Below are 13,949 nucleotides of genomic sequence, written 5' to 3'. Positions count from 1 at the left end.
AAAATTCTGACATATCTTAGAGAGTTCACATGAAAGCTGAACTCTCTGAACTGGCCTGATAATCAGCACACAGATATTCCCAGATGGTATCAATTATCAATATAACTGAGTAAAGTATAAATGTATATTTCATTCTTTCCTACATACTTACAAAACATTACCTATTAGTTGGATGATAGATAGATAGACAGATAGATAGATAGATAGATAGATAGATAGATAGATAGATAGATAGATAGTTTAGAATACATATATTGATTAGGATATATATATTAATATAGTGATTGAAAAATATGTGAATAATTATATAATTCTTCTTTTCCATATGTCTATAAATCTTTAGAAGACATAAAACTCTCAATATGAAAAATTACTTTAGAAAACATTTCAGAATCTGTTCTTGACCCCTTTGTTCATCACTCCTCCTTCTCTGCAACTGGATGTGATACTTTGCCTATAAACTGATGAAATGGATATTATATTCAGTTGTTTAAGCAAAAAGAGTTGTATTATAGATATATATCTATTATTTATTTATGCTCAGTTAATAACCATGGCATTGTCTCAGATACTAGAAATATGATATTGATCCAAGAAGAAAATAAACAGACTGGGCTTTTTTGAAATTTACTTAATCTTCAAGTTGCTTTCACCTATCAAGGAACTTTACTTTCTATAAGTAAATAATTCTGAGGAACTTACAAATGACTTACATAGATTTTTCCCACTATAGATCCACATACCATTCCTCTTAATCCTGAGGACTTCTTCATTCCAAATAATAGGAGTTGTCATTTACTTAAGTTATAAATACTTGACAATGTCTTGCTATGACAAGATCATAATAATTAAAAGTTTGGCCTTCAGGGTGGCACTGTTGAGGATGATGACACTTTGAGAAGTGAGTCCTAGGAAAGGTCCAGAAGAATGAGCTACAATAGGGATATTTGGTAGGTCATTATAGATGGTCAAGTTCGATCCTACCCAGCTCCCTGTACCTTTTTCCTGTCACCACAAATGTTTCAGTTGTTATTCACCATGCCATCCTCAGCAAAAATGAGACCCTACAAATGCACTTAACTTTCCAAAATTGAAGGTAAATAAAGCCTCTCGACTTACAAAGTTTAACCTGTTTGGATAATTCTGATATAATGCAATGTTGCTATTTGGTTAGTTTTTCTCTTTCTGTGTTATCAACTTTTCTTGCGTCTGTAAAACAGTCCATCTTCTATACATCTGAATTTTGATAACCAATATTTATTATATTTGGTGTTCTAAGCTGCCTGAAGGCAAAAACCTTATCTTTAGGCTGGATCAGTAAACACTGGTGAACCATCAATGTCTTGTAGATAAGCAAGAAATTTTAGATGTCTAGGTTTAGATCTCCCACTTTAATTTTAAAGATGGATTATTTTGTCAAAGGAAAACCAATATTCTCATTTTCCATTTGGCAGTATGATCATGCTTCTGCAAGAATGAACCCCAAATTAACCCATATTCCCAAAAATTCTGATTCAGAGAAAATTTGTAAATAATGTTGTATCTGAGGATTCTTGCAAATAGAAACCAAGGCACACTATGATCCTTTTCTCTCTTTAAAACACAAAAGGAGGAGGAGACAATGAAAATACAGCTATTACAGTCTTCAAAGTGTATAGAATTGATATAAATTACTGAATTAGGGCAATGGAGTTAAACTGTTGCTTCCTGGTTCTGAAATGAATTTTATTCATACTTTCCAAGCATTAAAACTGTAGCAAACTGAAATTGATTCTCCTTGAACAAAATAATAATGCTCTCCTACTATAAAATCTTTAAATTCATCTTTCACCTTCACATATATTAATGTTCTTATGAAATAGTCTCGACTTTGGAGTGTATTGATGTTTAATTTACCTTAGAAACATTAAGTATAAATATTTAAACAGCATGGGAAAGCAAGGTAAAAGCTCACAGAATTTGGAAGTGTGGTAACACAGGATTAGTTTTACCATACAGGAGAAAATGAAACTTTTCTTCCTACAGAATTTCATGGTGGTTTACCATAAAATAAAATTTACAGTTTGCCAACACTGTAAAAACTCCATATCAGTAAAAGTCATGGTATTCAGTCTTTAGTTATATCTCTTGATAATAATATATTTGGGACATTCGATTGACTTAAATTCAGCATTGGAATGTCAGGCTATGCTGGCAAGACCCTTTAAATAACCTGACCACTAAAAGAAAGTTGAGTCACATTACTTTGCTAGCTTTCAACCACAAGAGCATTTATTGCATCACATGTCTTAATCAGAGGTCCTTGCCTGATATGGTTTTGAGCAATTTTGTGGCATGAATAAGGGGGAATAAATTAAGAATAGAGTCTTAATTAGTTTTCTATGTAAAAGTATAATCATCTAATTCATCTGTACCATATCCATCATTCTTAGCTCACTATGAACGGCTGATTCAACCTCCCCTGATGGATGAGCCATCCTGGACTTCATGGGCTTTCTTTTCTTGGATTACTATCTCATGGCCATTTACTGCCAAGTGGATTTCAATTAACTCACTGGAGAGGGGAAGATTCAGTTTGACAAAGGAAAGATCAATTAGTCAAGAATCTTAAGTAACTGTTAAGTACTAATCTGTATGCTAAGCAATGCAAAAGGAATTCTAAAAAATACATAATGCCCCTGACCTCCCTCCAAGAGCCTATAGTCTAACAAAGATTAAGCTTTCCAAAGACAAATGGAAAGCTAAAGCATGGATTACACAAGGAAGAGTTAGGCAAATCCAAGGAATGTAACAGTCAAAGTATTTGCTATTCCCAAAGCACCAGAACTCCTCTGTGCTCTCTGCTATCCTGTGTTATGCAGCACCCTAAGATGTTTGTCTTAGAGGACACCTGGTGTTTTCATTCCCACTTAGTGGTATTATTTCTCATATCTAAAAGTCTGAGCACCTTAGATCCAAAGAGACTTGTGTTTGTTTAATTCTGACAAAGGCTTTATCATTTAATATTTTTCTTTCTAAGTTTCAACTCATAAATTCTGAAAAATAAACACTGAATCAACTTTCCAGTAAGTCATAGGAGAAAGAAGAATGCCTTGGTTGCTATCAGCAGACAATGCCTCTTAACTGACATTAAAAACTAATGAAAAATATCATCCAATCTGACATCAGCCAGAATGGATTCAGATGCAGGGAAGACATATTATACTTATTCTAAAGTGTGGGAGAGGAATCTCATTCCAAGAAGAGAAAATGCCTATCACACCTTATAAATCCTTTTCTCTAGCCTCAAAGGAAGTGAGAGTCAAATTTGATTTATAATGTAGGTGTGTGCATGTAGCTCTCCCCAGGGATATGTTTGCGTTTAAGACAATAGCATTGCTGCTCAGAACACTGTCAGCACAGTGCCGGCATAACCACATAATTACAAAACCTCAGGGCATTCTTTCAGTCAGATACTGAGACATGTAGAATGCCAAGAGATGTGCACCCCCAAATTAGTTGAATCAAGATAAAGGGTTTAGCTCCTCAGAAATTAATTCATTTCATTATTTTATAGTATGTATATGTGTTAGTGTATGTATGTAGATGTCTACATGTAGGCATACATGCATGTTCATAAACTTTTAATTGCCATGAGATTTCACTTATATTAATTTAGCAAAGTCAAATGGTTTAAATCAATTGTTCTATGTTAAACAATAGTGCCAAATTCAAAAATATAAATGAGCTTTACTTGTCTTTACCAGGTGTACATGATAGATTCCAGAAGAGCATCATACTTTTAGGGCTTTTATCATGAACACACACACACAAAAAATATTTCATTATGGTTGTCGTAACCTCTGTTATTATATTACTTGAATGGCCTAATATCCTTTGTTATTATATTACTTGTGAATATAGCTGGAACTCCTCCAGTTTAGTTTTGCTCTTTTGCAGGAAAAAGGAAGAGATACTTCAGTGCAAACACACAAATACTTTAAGGGGATTTGTCTGGGAGGGTGCCTGTAATCTGAGATCAACATGCATTAAAACATTCCCACAGAGTCAATTTCCCAGGGCCAATATTAATCTCACATTCACATAGGGCAAGAACAATTCAAACACAAAACTATGTCAAAAGACATAGTTCTGACTTGGAAAACCAGAATTGATATGAACCAAGATATTTAGGCCAACTTCTTTTTAAAGCGGGACTTCATGAAACTAGGTAACTAGTCACTTTGCTACTTACCTTATGAACTGCTTCTCCAATAATTTCCACATAGATATGTTTCTGCATGCACTGTTTCTCCACACCACCTCTATTCTAGAGCCAACTGGAACATGTGTGACCATGTAAGACCAAAGCCACATACCCAGAGGTACCCCCATTGTGTCTGTATGAGCAAAATACAAAGATAGCTCTTATACTGGTGTGAAGTTCATACATGGTAAATGTCTAACCTATTTTTCATAAAGTATGATAGAGGAAAAATTGTGATGGCTAAATGGAAATGTGTGCCAACTCTTATTTAATTCGAAATCATGCCAATTAGCTTCTAACCTTTGAAGAGCACTGACATGTCAATAACTTTTTGCTGGATAGACAACTTATATTAGAAGATTTGTACTGTGGATCCAGTTATCCTTTAGGGTTTTGTTACTCCACTCAAAAAGAAACATATCACCGGGCAGTAATAGCACACACCTTAAACCCCAGAATTTTGGAGGAAGAGGAAGGTGGTCTCTGTGAGTTCAAGGCCAGCCTGGTCTACAGAGCTAGTTTCAGGTTAGCCAAGGCTACCCAGAGAAACACTGTCTTGAAAAAACTAACAAGGAAACAAACAAAAAACAGAAATATGCATTCCTGCAAATCAGACATATGAGAGCTTTTTGGTTCAACATCAGAGACTCTGTCTTCTTGACTTTATGGGATGAATTCATGGCTGGATGAGCTGGCTGGTAACCCCCCCCCCCAGTAGCTAAGCCTCAGAGCTGATCTAAGAAATCCTAGTATGAGTGAGGATCTGAGAGTCTCTGCACAGTCATAGAAGGTGGAAGAGTGGGTAACATTACTACACAGAACATTATGGTTTGCCCATGATACCTAGATTAACCTTGAAATAGTGTACAGAAAAGCCTCTGTCAGCAAGGTTCCTTACATGAGTAGGGCATTAAAGTTCCAGAATTCAAACTCCTCTCCCTTGAGACCCACCACATTTGATTTAGGATAACCATCTTTGTCTTTGGGAAATAACTTTAAAGGGGAATGCAGTGAAACAAAACATAGAATTATCCAGAGATAAAATGTATCAGTACATGAGAAGTGCAGAAGTTTGCTATTCAGGGATGATAAAAGGTAACTTTGCCACATGCTATTCTCAAAATGCTCTAGTTTAATAGTCAGTGTAAAGGAGAGAAAGGTCATCACTTTATGGAGGGGGAAGCACTTTGAGATGTATTAGAGTTCTCAAGAGGAACAAAACCAATAGAAGGAAGATAGAGTGACAGAGAATTTTTAGATTATCTTATATGATAGGGTCAGAGTAATCCGACTGTCTCACATCACTGAACTCAAGAATCGAAGACTGGGCACTTCAGCTATCCTAATATGGTACTGAGGGCATGGAGGATTTCTAGAGAGCTTCTCGTGTTCAGCCCACAAAGCAGCTCCCCCTCCCCACAAAAGATGGTTGTGATCTAAGGGAAGTAATTACCACCACCACCACCAGCAGCAGCAGCAGCAGCAGCAGCAGCAGCAGTGAAAGCCAAGTCAATGTTAAAGGGAAAAAAACTTTCTGTCTTCCACATCTTTTATCTGGGCTGCTACCCAAAGGACTGTGCATTTTTGGGGGGATCTTCTCACATTAAAACCTGCAGTCAGGACAACCCTTTCAGACATTCCTACAGGTCAATATGATGTGGGCAGCCCCTCACTGGGACACTCTTCCCAGGGAATTCAAGACTGTGTCAAGTCGACAATTAAAACTATGATGTGAGTACAGAGGGATGCTGGAAGGAGTGGACAACCAGTGCATCAGATGCTTTATGAACTGGTCCTCAGATCTTCAGTAATGGCCACCAATCTTGGCTTATCTGTATGTCTGTAGCTATGGAACCATAGAAGTGACTGAAAATGCAGCAGACGTTCAGAATACAAAACCAAACACCAAAAATGGGGCTGGAATAAGGGTACAGGGAGGGGGACCACAGCATATATATCCTTCCAACAACAAGTATGGCTCCCTTCCATTGTGTTTCTACTAAAAGACTCACCTTTTCAGTGAGGTGCCCCCTGATAAGCTTTTATGGAGTCACCACCTATTGCTATTTTCTCACAATTCTACATAGCACTTCTTTCCACCTCAGAAATTAGATTTGACAATCTCTAGATTGTCAAAGTCCAGTGCTTTTCCTAGCCACACATTTAAATTATTTGAGAACTAAGGCTTAAGCAAGAAGCTAATTAATTTCAAAATGTCAATTTTATTGCTGATAAAACCAACTAAAAGACATTGTTTTACAGCTTCTACTCAAAAAACATTATTAATAGGTCCTACTTCCACAGTCACCTCCACATCTAATGACTGGGGTCATGTGCTCCTTCCTCCCCAATTCAAAGACCTATTAGATATAACTATCCAATATGTCACTTCACTAGGTTCTGCCATAGTATAGAAAAACTAATTTCCAATGCAGAGAGTTAAGTTTATCCTCAGAAGGTGAGACAAGGAGGAAAATGTTTTGACCTCCCAAGTCATTGCATGTGATTATTTATTTAAAATGTAAGCTTCATTACAAGTGATGAATCCCCATGTGTATTTAATAGAAGCAGACATTTAATAGGATTTCAATGTTAATTGAATTAACAAATTAGAGGCCTTTAAATGAATGCTAGCCAAAAATCAATGAAACCCTCGGATGACATCAGGAGATGAGAATGAGGATTTGTAAATGAAGAAGCATTCAGGAGAACATGAGATCTGGGGTTAGGACAGCAGCCCAGCTTCAAGGAATGTGTTGTCACATGCAGTGTAGAGCCATTTATTCTTCAGGGCCTGCTCAGCTTTGGGATCAGGAACTGCTCTGCCAGGTGGACTGCATCTAACGGGACTCTGATACTGGCAATGATGGGATGGCTCAGGACTCCTCGATTGGACAGTTTCTGGACATCAGGATGCCTGAAATTTTGCCTACTTGCCCATGGTCAAGCATTTCTCTCTGCCCAACCTATCTTATTTTCTTACTTCTGTGGTTTTGTTAACTAATGAACTGTTTCATATACAAACCTTTCTGCATCTGTTTCCAGAGAACAGAAGATGTGGAAGGAGGTGAGTACAGCAGAGAATAGGACAAATGGCTTTGGAGGTAAAGGAGAGTCATCTTGGTGGGAGATAACAATTTGTAAATGACCGCCATTAGAAATGAACAATAAGTAACTAAAAAATTCATACCCTCCATCTTGAAAGATTTACTGAGGATAAAAATATCAATAAAAGCTAGGGAGGGAGAATCTGAACAAACGGTGACATTTAGAGGATACAAGGAGAATCCACAATGTAGCACTGCAGCCCAGGGAGATAGGCTGAAACCTTACATGCCAATCACATCCTTCAGGTTAGCAGTGAGAGCAGGAGGGTGACTTTCAATAACAAAATATAAAATTGTGAGTATGAGATGTGGAGACAATGAGGGCTAACCAGCACACTGAAGAAGTCTGATGAAATAATGGCCATGGGGTGGAGAAGAGAACACAAACAACAAAAGGCAAGTATGTTAGGGATCAGACACAGAAGCAGAGATTAAAGTGGCACCTGAAGAACAGTAGCCAGGAAAGAGAAGAGCTGAGTGCCAGCTGTGAGAACTCAGATGATACCATGAGTGTGCAGAAAGGACACATGTGTCTGAAATCCCAAACCCCTTGAAAACAAGAACCATTCCATCCCTGGGGCCATGCCTATGAAAGAAAGGAAATGCCTTGAACCACTGGGATAGGAATCAGGAAATCATGCAGCCATGTAAACCTTCAAGAGGCCACATTGACTTATGAATTCCCAGGTGTAACACACAGACCATATCTTACTGGATCCTCAAAGCACACAGAAAAGCAACTGCACATCTCCCATCAAAACCACAGAATAGCCATCTAAACTTCTTTTTCCAATTTCCTGTTCTCTTTTCCTTTTCAGACACATGTTAGGTTTATACAACTTTTTTATACAAGGAACATGTATATTCATTTTACCATTGGTGTAACTAAATGCCTGGCAGAGAACTTTTTCTTTAATATTTTTAATTTTCTTTGAGAATTTTACATATACATACAATATGTTTGCTCTCATGGTTGCATTCCCTAGCATGTGTACATACACAAGCAAACATTTCTCTGCTAACTGTTTATGTTTGAGTCCCACACAGCCAATGAAGACCTGCCTGACAGCAATCCCTGGACACCCTGGAAAGAAAATGGGCCACATCTCCTCGACTGCACTGGATCCAACTTGCTCCATTTCAACTGACACTCCGGCCAGAGGTTCGGGTACTGACTTCAATCAAGTTGAGGATTTCAAGCGAGACCTTCAATCAAGTGAATCCCATCTAACATGGACTGGATACTAACATTTTCTTTCTACAGGACCCCATATGACTATCATGTCCCATTTCAGCAGGAAGTAACTTGGAGAATGCTACGCCCCCTTTCCCCATTGTTGTCACTTAGGATAGTGTATATACCTAGTTAGGAATAGCTTCCTATTGTTTATGACTTTAGGGTTTAGTTAAAATAGATAGTTATCTTCTTATATTTTACCTTTATACTGTTAAGTTTTAATCCTCTTTTAGACTAAAAGGGGAATTGTAGGGGAAGCTGTAGCCATGCCTTCTTAGGGGCTGGCTACAGGAGTACCTGAGGGCTTGTGAGGGCGTGGTCAGAGTGAGTAGGGGGACTGCGTTTTCGGTTTCGGTTTCTCTCTTTGCTTCTTGCTGTACAGACTACCACCAGCTGGCTGGTTCGCTCTGTAAGTAAGGCTTTTCCCTATTAAATACCCTTATATTTCTACCTGACTCCGTATTGGTAATTTCTTACTATACTCATTCATCTTCACTCTCCCTCTCTGACTTCTCCTGGATTCCCCCAACATCTCCCTCCCAACTTCATGGAAAGAGAGAGAGAGAGAGAGAGAGAGAGAGAGAGAGAGAGTGTTACTGAGTTCTCTGAGTGGAGCCCACATACATAAACATGTGGGGCTATGCACTGGAGCATGGTCAACTTACCAGAAAACACTCCTCTAAAGAAAATTGATTCTCTTTCCCCCAGCAACCATCAACTGTTAGTAGCTCCTCAGCTATGACTGGGAGGAGTCAATGTGTCCCTCCTAACCCATGCTGGAACATTGACTAGTTTAATCTTCAGATCTTCTGAAGTCATCTATAGCTGCTGTGAGCTCATGGATGCATTAACACTTTCTCTTGTTTTCAGAAGACATGGCTTTGCCCCAGTTGTCCCTAAGCCCTGGCTCTTATAATCTTTCATCCCCCTCTTTTGCAATGATTCCTGAGCTTTAAGAGTAGATTCTATTATATAATTGTCTGTTTATGACTGAGTACTCCATAGAAATTCGTTCTGTGTATTTTTGTAAGTTGTGAATTTCTGCCCTTAACCAGCTCTACTACACTAAGATGCTTCTCTAGAGAAGACTGAGAGCATATCCCAATCTATGAGTATAGAGATGTATGTTTAAAGGACATTTTATTATATTCCCATTTAGCAAGTAAAAGAATAGGTGTACCAAATGATCAGCCATGGGTTCTTGGCCAGATACAGTACAAGACAAGAGGTTTTTCCTGTGGAAGACACATTAAATTTAATCAGAAAGTATTGGATATCCATAAAACATTTATGTCATTGCACCACAGATAGACAAATGTGTTATTGTCTCATTATTGTTAGGCTCATCATTATTATCAGTCATTGGGTCACAGATGGGTAAGATGACAGATGACTCAATTTATCTATGACTGCGAGCAACATGTGTGGTGCCTTCATCATTAGGGTCTCACCCTCAAGTTCTGTTGAGCAACTAAAATAAATGGCCTGAATTGTTTTGGGATCGTCCTCAGGAACCTATCCACCACCACCTCAAGGAGAAGTATCCAATATCTGACATTGATTTTTTTTTGTAATATATGGCACATTGAAGAAACACTATAGCACCATGACTACCACCACCCTATAGAAAATAACTTCATATAAACATCTTTGTTAGTGCTGGTGTTTAGTTTTAAGTATACATTTTAATTAAAACATAATTAAATTATTTGTTTCCATTTCACTTCTCCCTCCAATGCTTTTCAAGTAAACTCTGCTGGCTTTTTTTTCAAATTCATGTCTTCATTTTCTTCATTGGTTTCATTAAATATATGTGCAAATGCATATATATATATATATATATATATATATATATATATAATTTGCTCAGTCTATCTTGTGTTCCTTGTATGTATATTATTTCACAGCTAACCACTTCACATTGGATAACCAATTAACCAATTATGTGTCTCATGCCTGAGGGAGACAAATTCTCATCTCTCTTCAGTCTTTAGTTTCCTGTAGTTCTTTGTCTACATGGGTCCCTATGAGATTCTCCCTTCCAAAATAGCATGGCCATTGGTCTTGTCATTGTTCGGGTCCTGTTTAGGGAGCCATACTATGGAAGAATCATGAATGTATCTTCCTTATCATTTCTGTTAAGCAAGGCCTCACAGAATATTTCCTGTTTCTCTGGCTCTTATAATATTTGCACCACATCTTCCTCAATGTTTCTTGAGCCATATATGCTTTATTTGAGTTATAGTTGCATCCCATAATCAGGTATTCTTTGTATTTTAACCAGTTTTGGTGTTTGGTAAATATCTCCATCTGTTGCAAAGAGAAACTTCTCTGATGAGTAATGAGGCTGTTTAAAGAACTCACAAAACAGTGTCAAGAAAACATGTTTAACTATTAAAAAATGGGCTGTGATCTGAATGGAGATATCGTTCTCAAAAGAAGAAACCAAATAGATAATAAATATCTCAAAAATGTTCATCATCCTTAACAATTAGGGGACTGAAAACAAAAACAACCCTCTATTTCATCTTGTCCCAGCCAGAATGGCTGAAAGACCAAGAAAGCAGCTGACAATAAATAATGGAGAGGACATGGGGGAAGGAGAACATTCACTCACTATTGGTAGGAGTGCAAACTGATGTAGCCACTCTGGAAAGCAGTGTAGACAATGCTCAAACACCTAAAAAATAAATATACAGTATAATCTAACATCACTTCTTTCCATGTGGGCCCAAAGGGCTGACATCCTATTCTGTTGATATACTTGATCAGTCATAATCATTGCTGTGCTGTTCACAACAGCTGTGACTTGCAAACAACATAATTATTCTTTAACTGGTATATTAGTCAGGATTCTCTAGAGGAGTAGAACTCTCTCTCTCGGCCGGGCGTTGGTGGTGCATGCCTTTAATCCCAGCACTCGGGAGGCAGAGGCAGGCAGATCTCTGTGAGTTCGAGGCCAGCCTGGTCTCTCTCTCTCTCTCTCTCTCTCTCTCTCTCTCTCTCTCTCTCTCTCTCTCTCTCTCAGTGTGTGTGTGTGTGTTTGTGTGTGTAATATATACATTTATATATGTATGTGTGTAATATTGGTAATATTGTATATATTACAATATATTTCAAATATGGTGCATGCACATTAAAATAAAACATTGTTTATTATAAAATATGTTACATGTAAAATATATATATGTATCTATTATGTTGTATGTATTATAATATGGGGTTTATTATAATGACTTACAGGCTGTGGTACAGCTACTCCAAATAATGGCTGTCTACCAATGGTTAGTCCAAGAATATAGTTGTTATTCAGTCTACAATGCTGGATGTCTCAGCTTGTTTTCAATATATGCCAGAACCCCAAAGAAGTTGGCTCTAATGTCAGTGAAAAATGAACAAGCCAGCAGGAAGGAGTAAGAACAAGCAGGCAAGCAGAGCCAGCTTCCCTCTTCCATGTGTTTCATATAGGCTGCCAGCAGAAAGTGTGGCTGACATTAAAAGTAGATCACCCCACCTGAAAAGATTCATATTGAAATGGGTCTTTCCACTTGAAATGATCAAATTATTTCATTAAGAAAAAAGTTCCTCACAGGTGAACCCAGCAGCTTTAGTTTTAGTTAACCCCAGATGTAATAAATTTGACAACTAAGAAAAGCCATCACGTGTCTACCCCTCATCAGCTTGACACACAATCAGATCTCCTTATGCCATGCTGACTTTCCATAATTACACATATGACTATCCCTCATATAACTGCAGACTCATTATAAATTTAGAATAGGTTATAACTGGTGAGTGAATAATTTTAAAAAGTGTATATATGCACAATGGGATATATTCATATATAAAGAAAAATAAAATCACAGCATTTGGAGGGAAAGGGATGGAACCAGAAAACATGTTTTGTGAAGTTTATAAAATAGTAGGTTTCCATATCATTTATTCAAATATATGTCGTTTTGATCGTCCCCCTCTTTTCCTAACTTCCCACATAATCTCCGCACCCCATAACTCACCTTTCCCCCTTCATATCACCTGTGCTCTACTATCTACCCTTCTCCTATATTTTCTTCCTTTTCCTGCTAATGACCCCTTTTTGGTTTCCTGAAAGAAACAACTTAAAGACATGTAGTAGTTTCAATGAGAATGGTCGCCATATGATCATATGTCTGACTACTTAATCTGCATTTGGTGAAGCTGCTTGGGAAGGATTAGAAGGTATAGTCTTGTTGGAGGAGCTTTGTCACTGTGGATGGACTTTGAGGCTTTAAAAGACTCTGGTAATTCATAACAGGCTCTCTATCTCCTGCTTTCAGATCAAGATGCGAGTTTTCAGCTGCTCTTATTGCTGTGTTCTTGCTCTGTCACCATGGACTCTAACCCTCTGAAAGCACAAGTTTCCTGGATCATGGTGTCTTGTTGAAACAAGAAAAGGGACTAAAATAGAATGGAAGTTTCCTATGACTCAGCGTTTCTGAGATTTCAGTCCTTAGTCATTGGGTCTGTCGATTCTGGATATGGTGAAGCAAAACATGGCAATGGGATGGTGTGGACGGAAAAGGCTGCTCATTTCATGGTGAGCAGGAAATAGGCAGCAGCAGAGAGAGCAGGGAAGAAGTATAAACTCTAGAAGCCCACTCAGAGGGACTCACTTCCTCCAGATACCTAACAATTTCAGGATCTCTCAGAACACTGGCACCAGCTGGGAACCAAGGATTGAACTCATTTTCTATTCAAAACTTAACAGTACCATATCTTTCAAACTTTTAAAACTGAAAACAGATTTCTTTTACATGCAATATATTCTGATAATTGTTTCCCATCTCCTAACTTCTCTCACATACTCCCAAATTTCTCACTCACCGAAATCTACACCCTTCTTTTTTCTCATTAGAAAACCAAGACCCAAATATGATAATAATGAAAATAATAAATATAAAAACAAGCAAAAAATAATAGTGTAAAAGGAGAAAAAAAGGAAAAGAAAAAATAAAAAAACACATATAAAATGTCGAGAAACAAACATTCACATACACAGAAGACCCATAAAACAGAATCTGTATGGTAAAGAAAGAAACAACAGGAGAAAGAAAGAGAAAAAAAGAAAACTTACTCTAACAAAGTATTACAAAACAAAATATTCTTCAAAAATACTTTTAAGTTCATTTTACTTTATATTAGCCATACACTGCTGAGCATGAGGCATACTACCCTTAAATGTGGTTTATATACTCACTGGGATTCCTCTGGAGAAAACAAATTTTTCCTTTGTGAGCAGTTATCAATTGGAGGCAGCTTCTGGGCTAGGATTGGGGATTTTTGACTACATACCCTCTCAATGTTGTGATACCATCTAGTT

This window comes from Cricetulus griseus (assembly GCF_003668045.3).
Source record: "Cricetulus griseus strain 17A/GY chromosome 1 unlocalized genomic scaffold, alternate assembly CriGri-PICRH-1.0 chr1_0, whole genome shotgun sequence".
Taxonomy (NCBI): domain Eukaryota; kingdom Metazoa; phylum Chordata; class Mammalia; order Rodentia; family Cricetidae; genus Cricetulus; species Cricetulus griseus.
Note: the sequence above shows the minus strand (reverse complement) of the source record.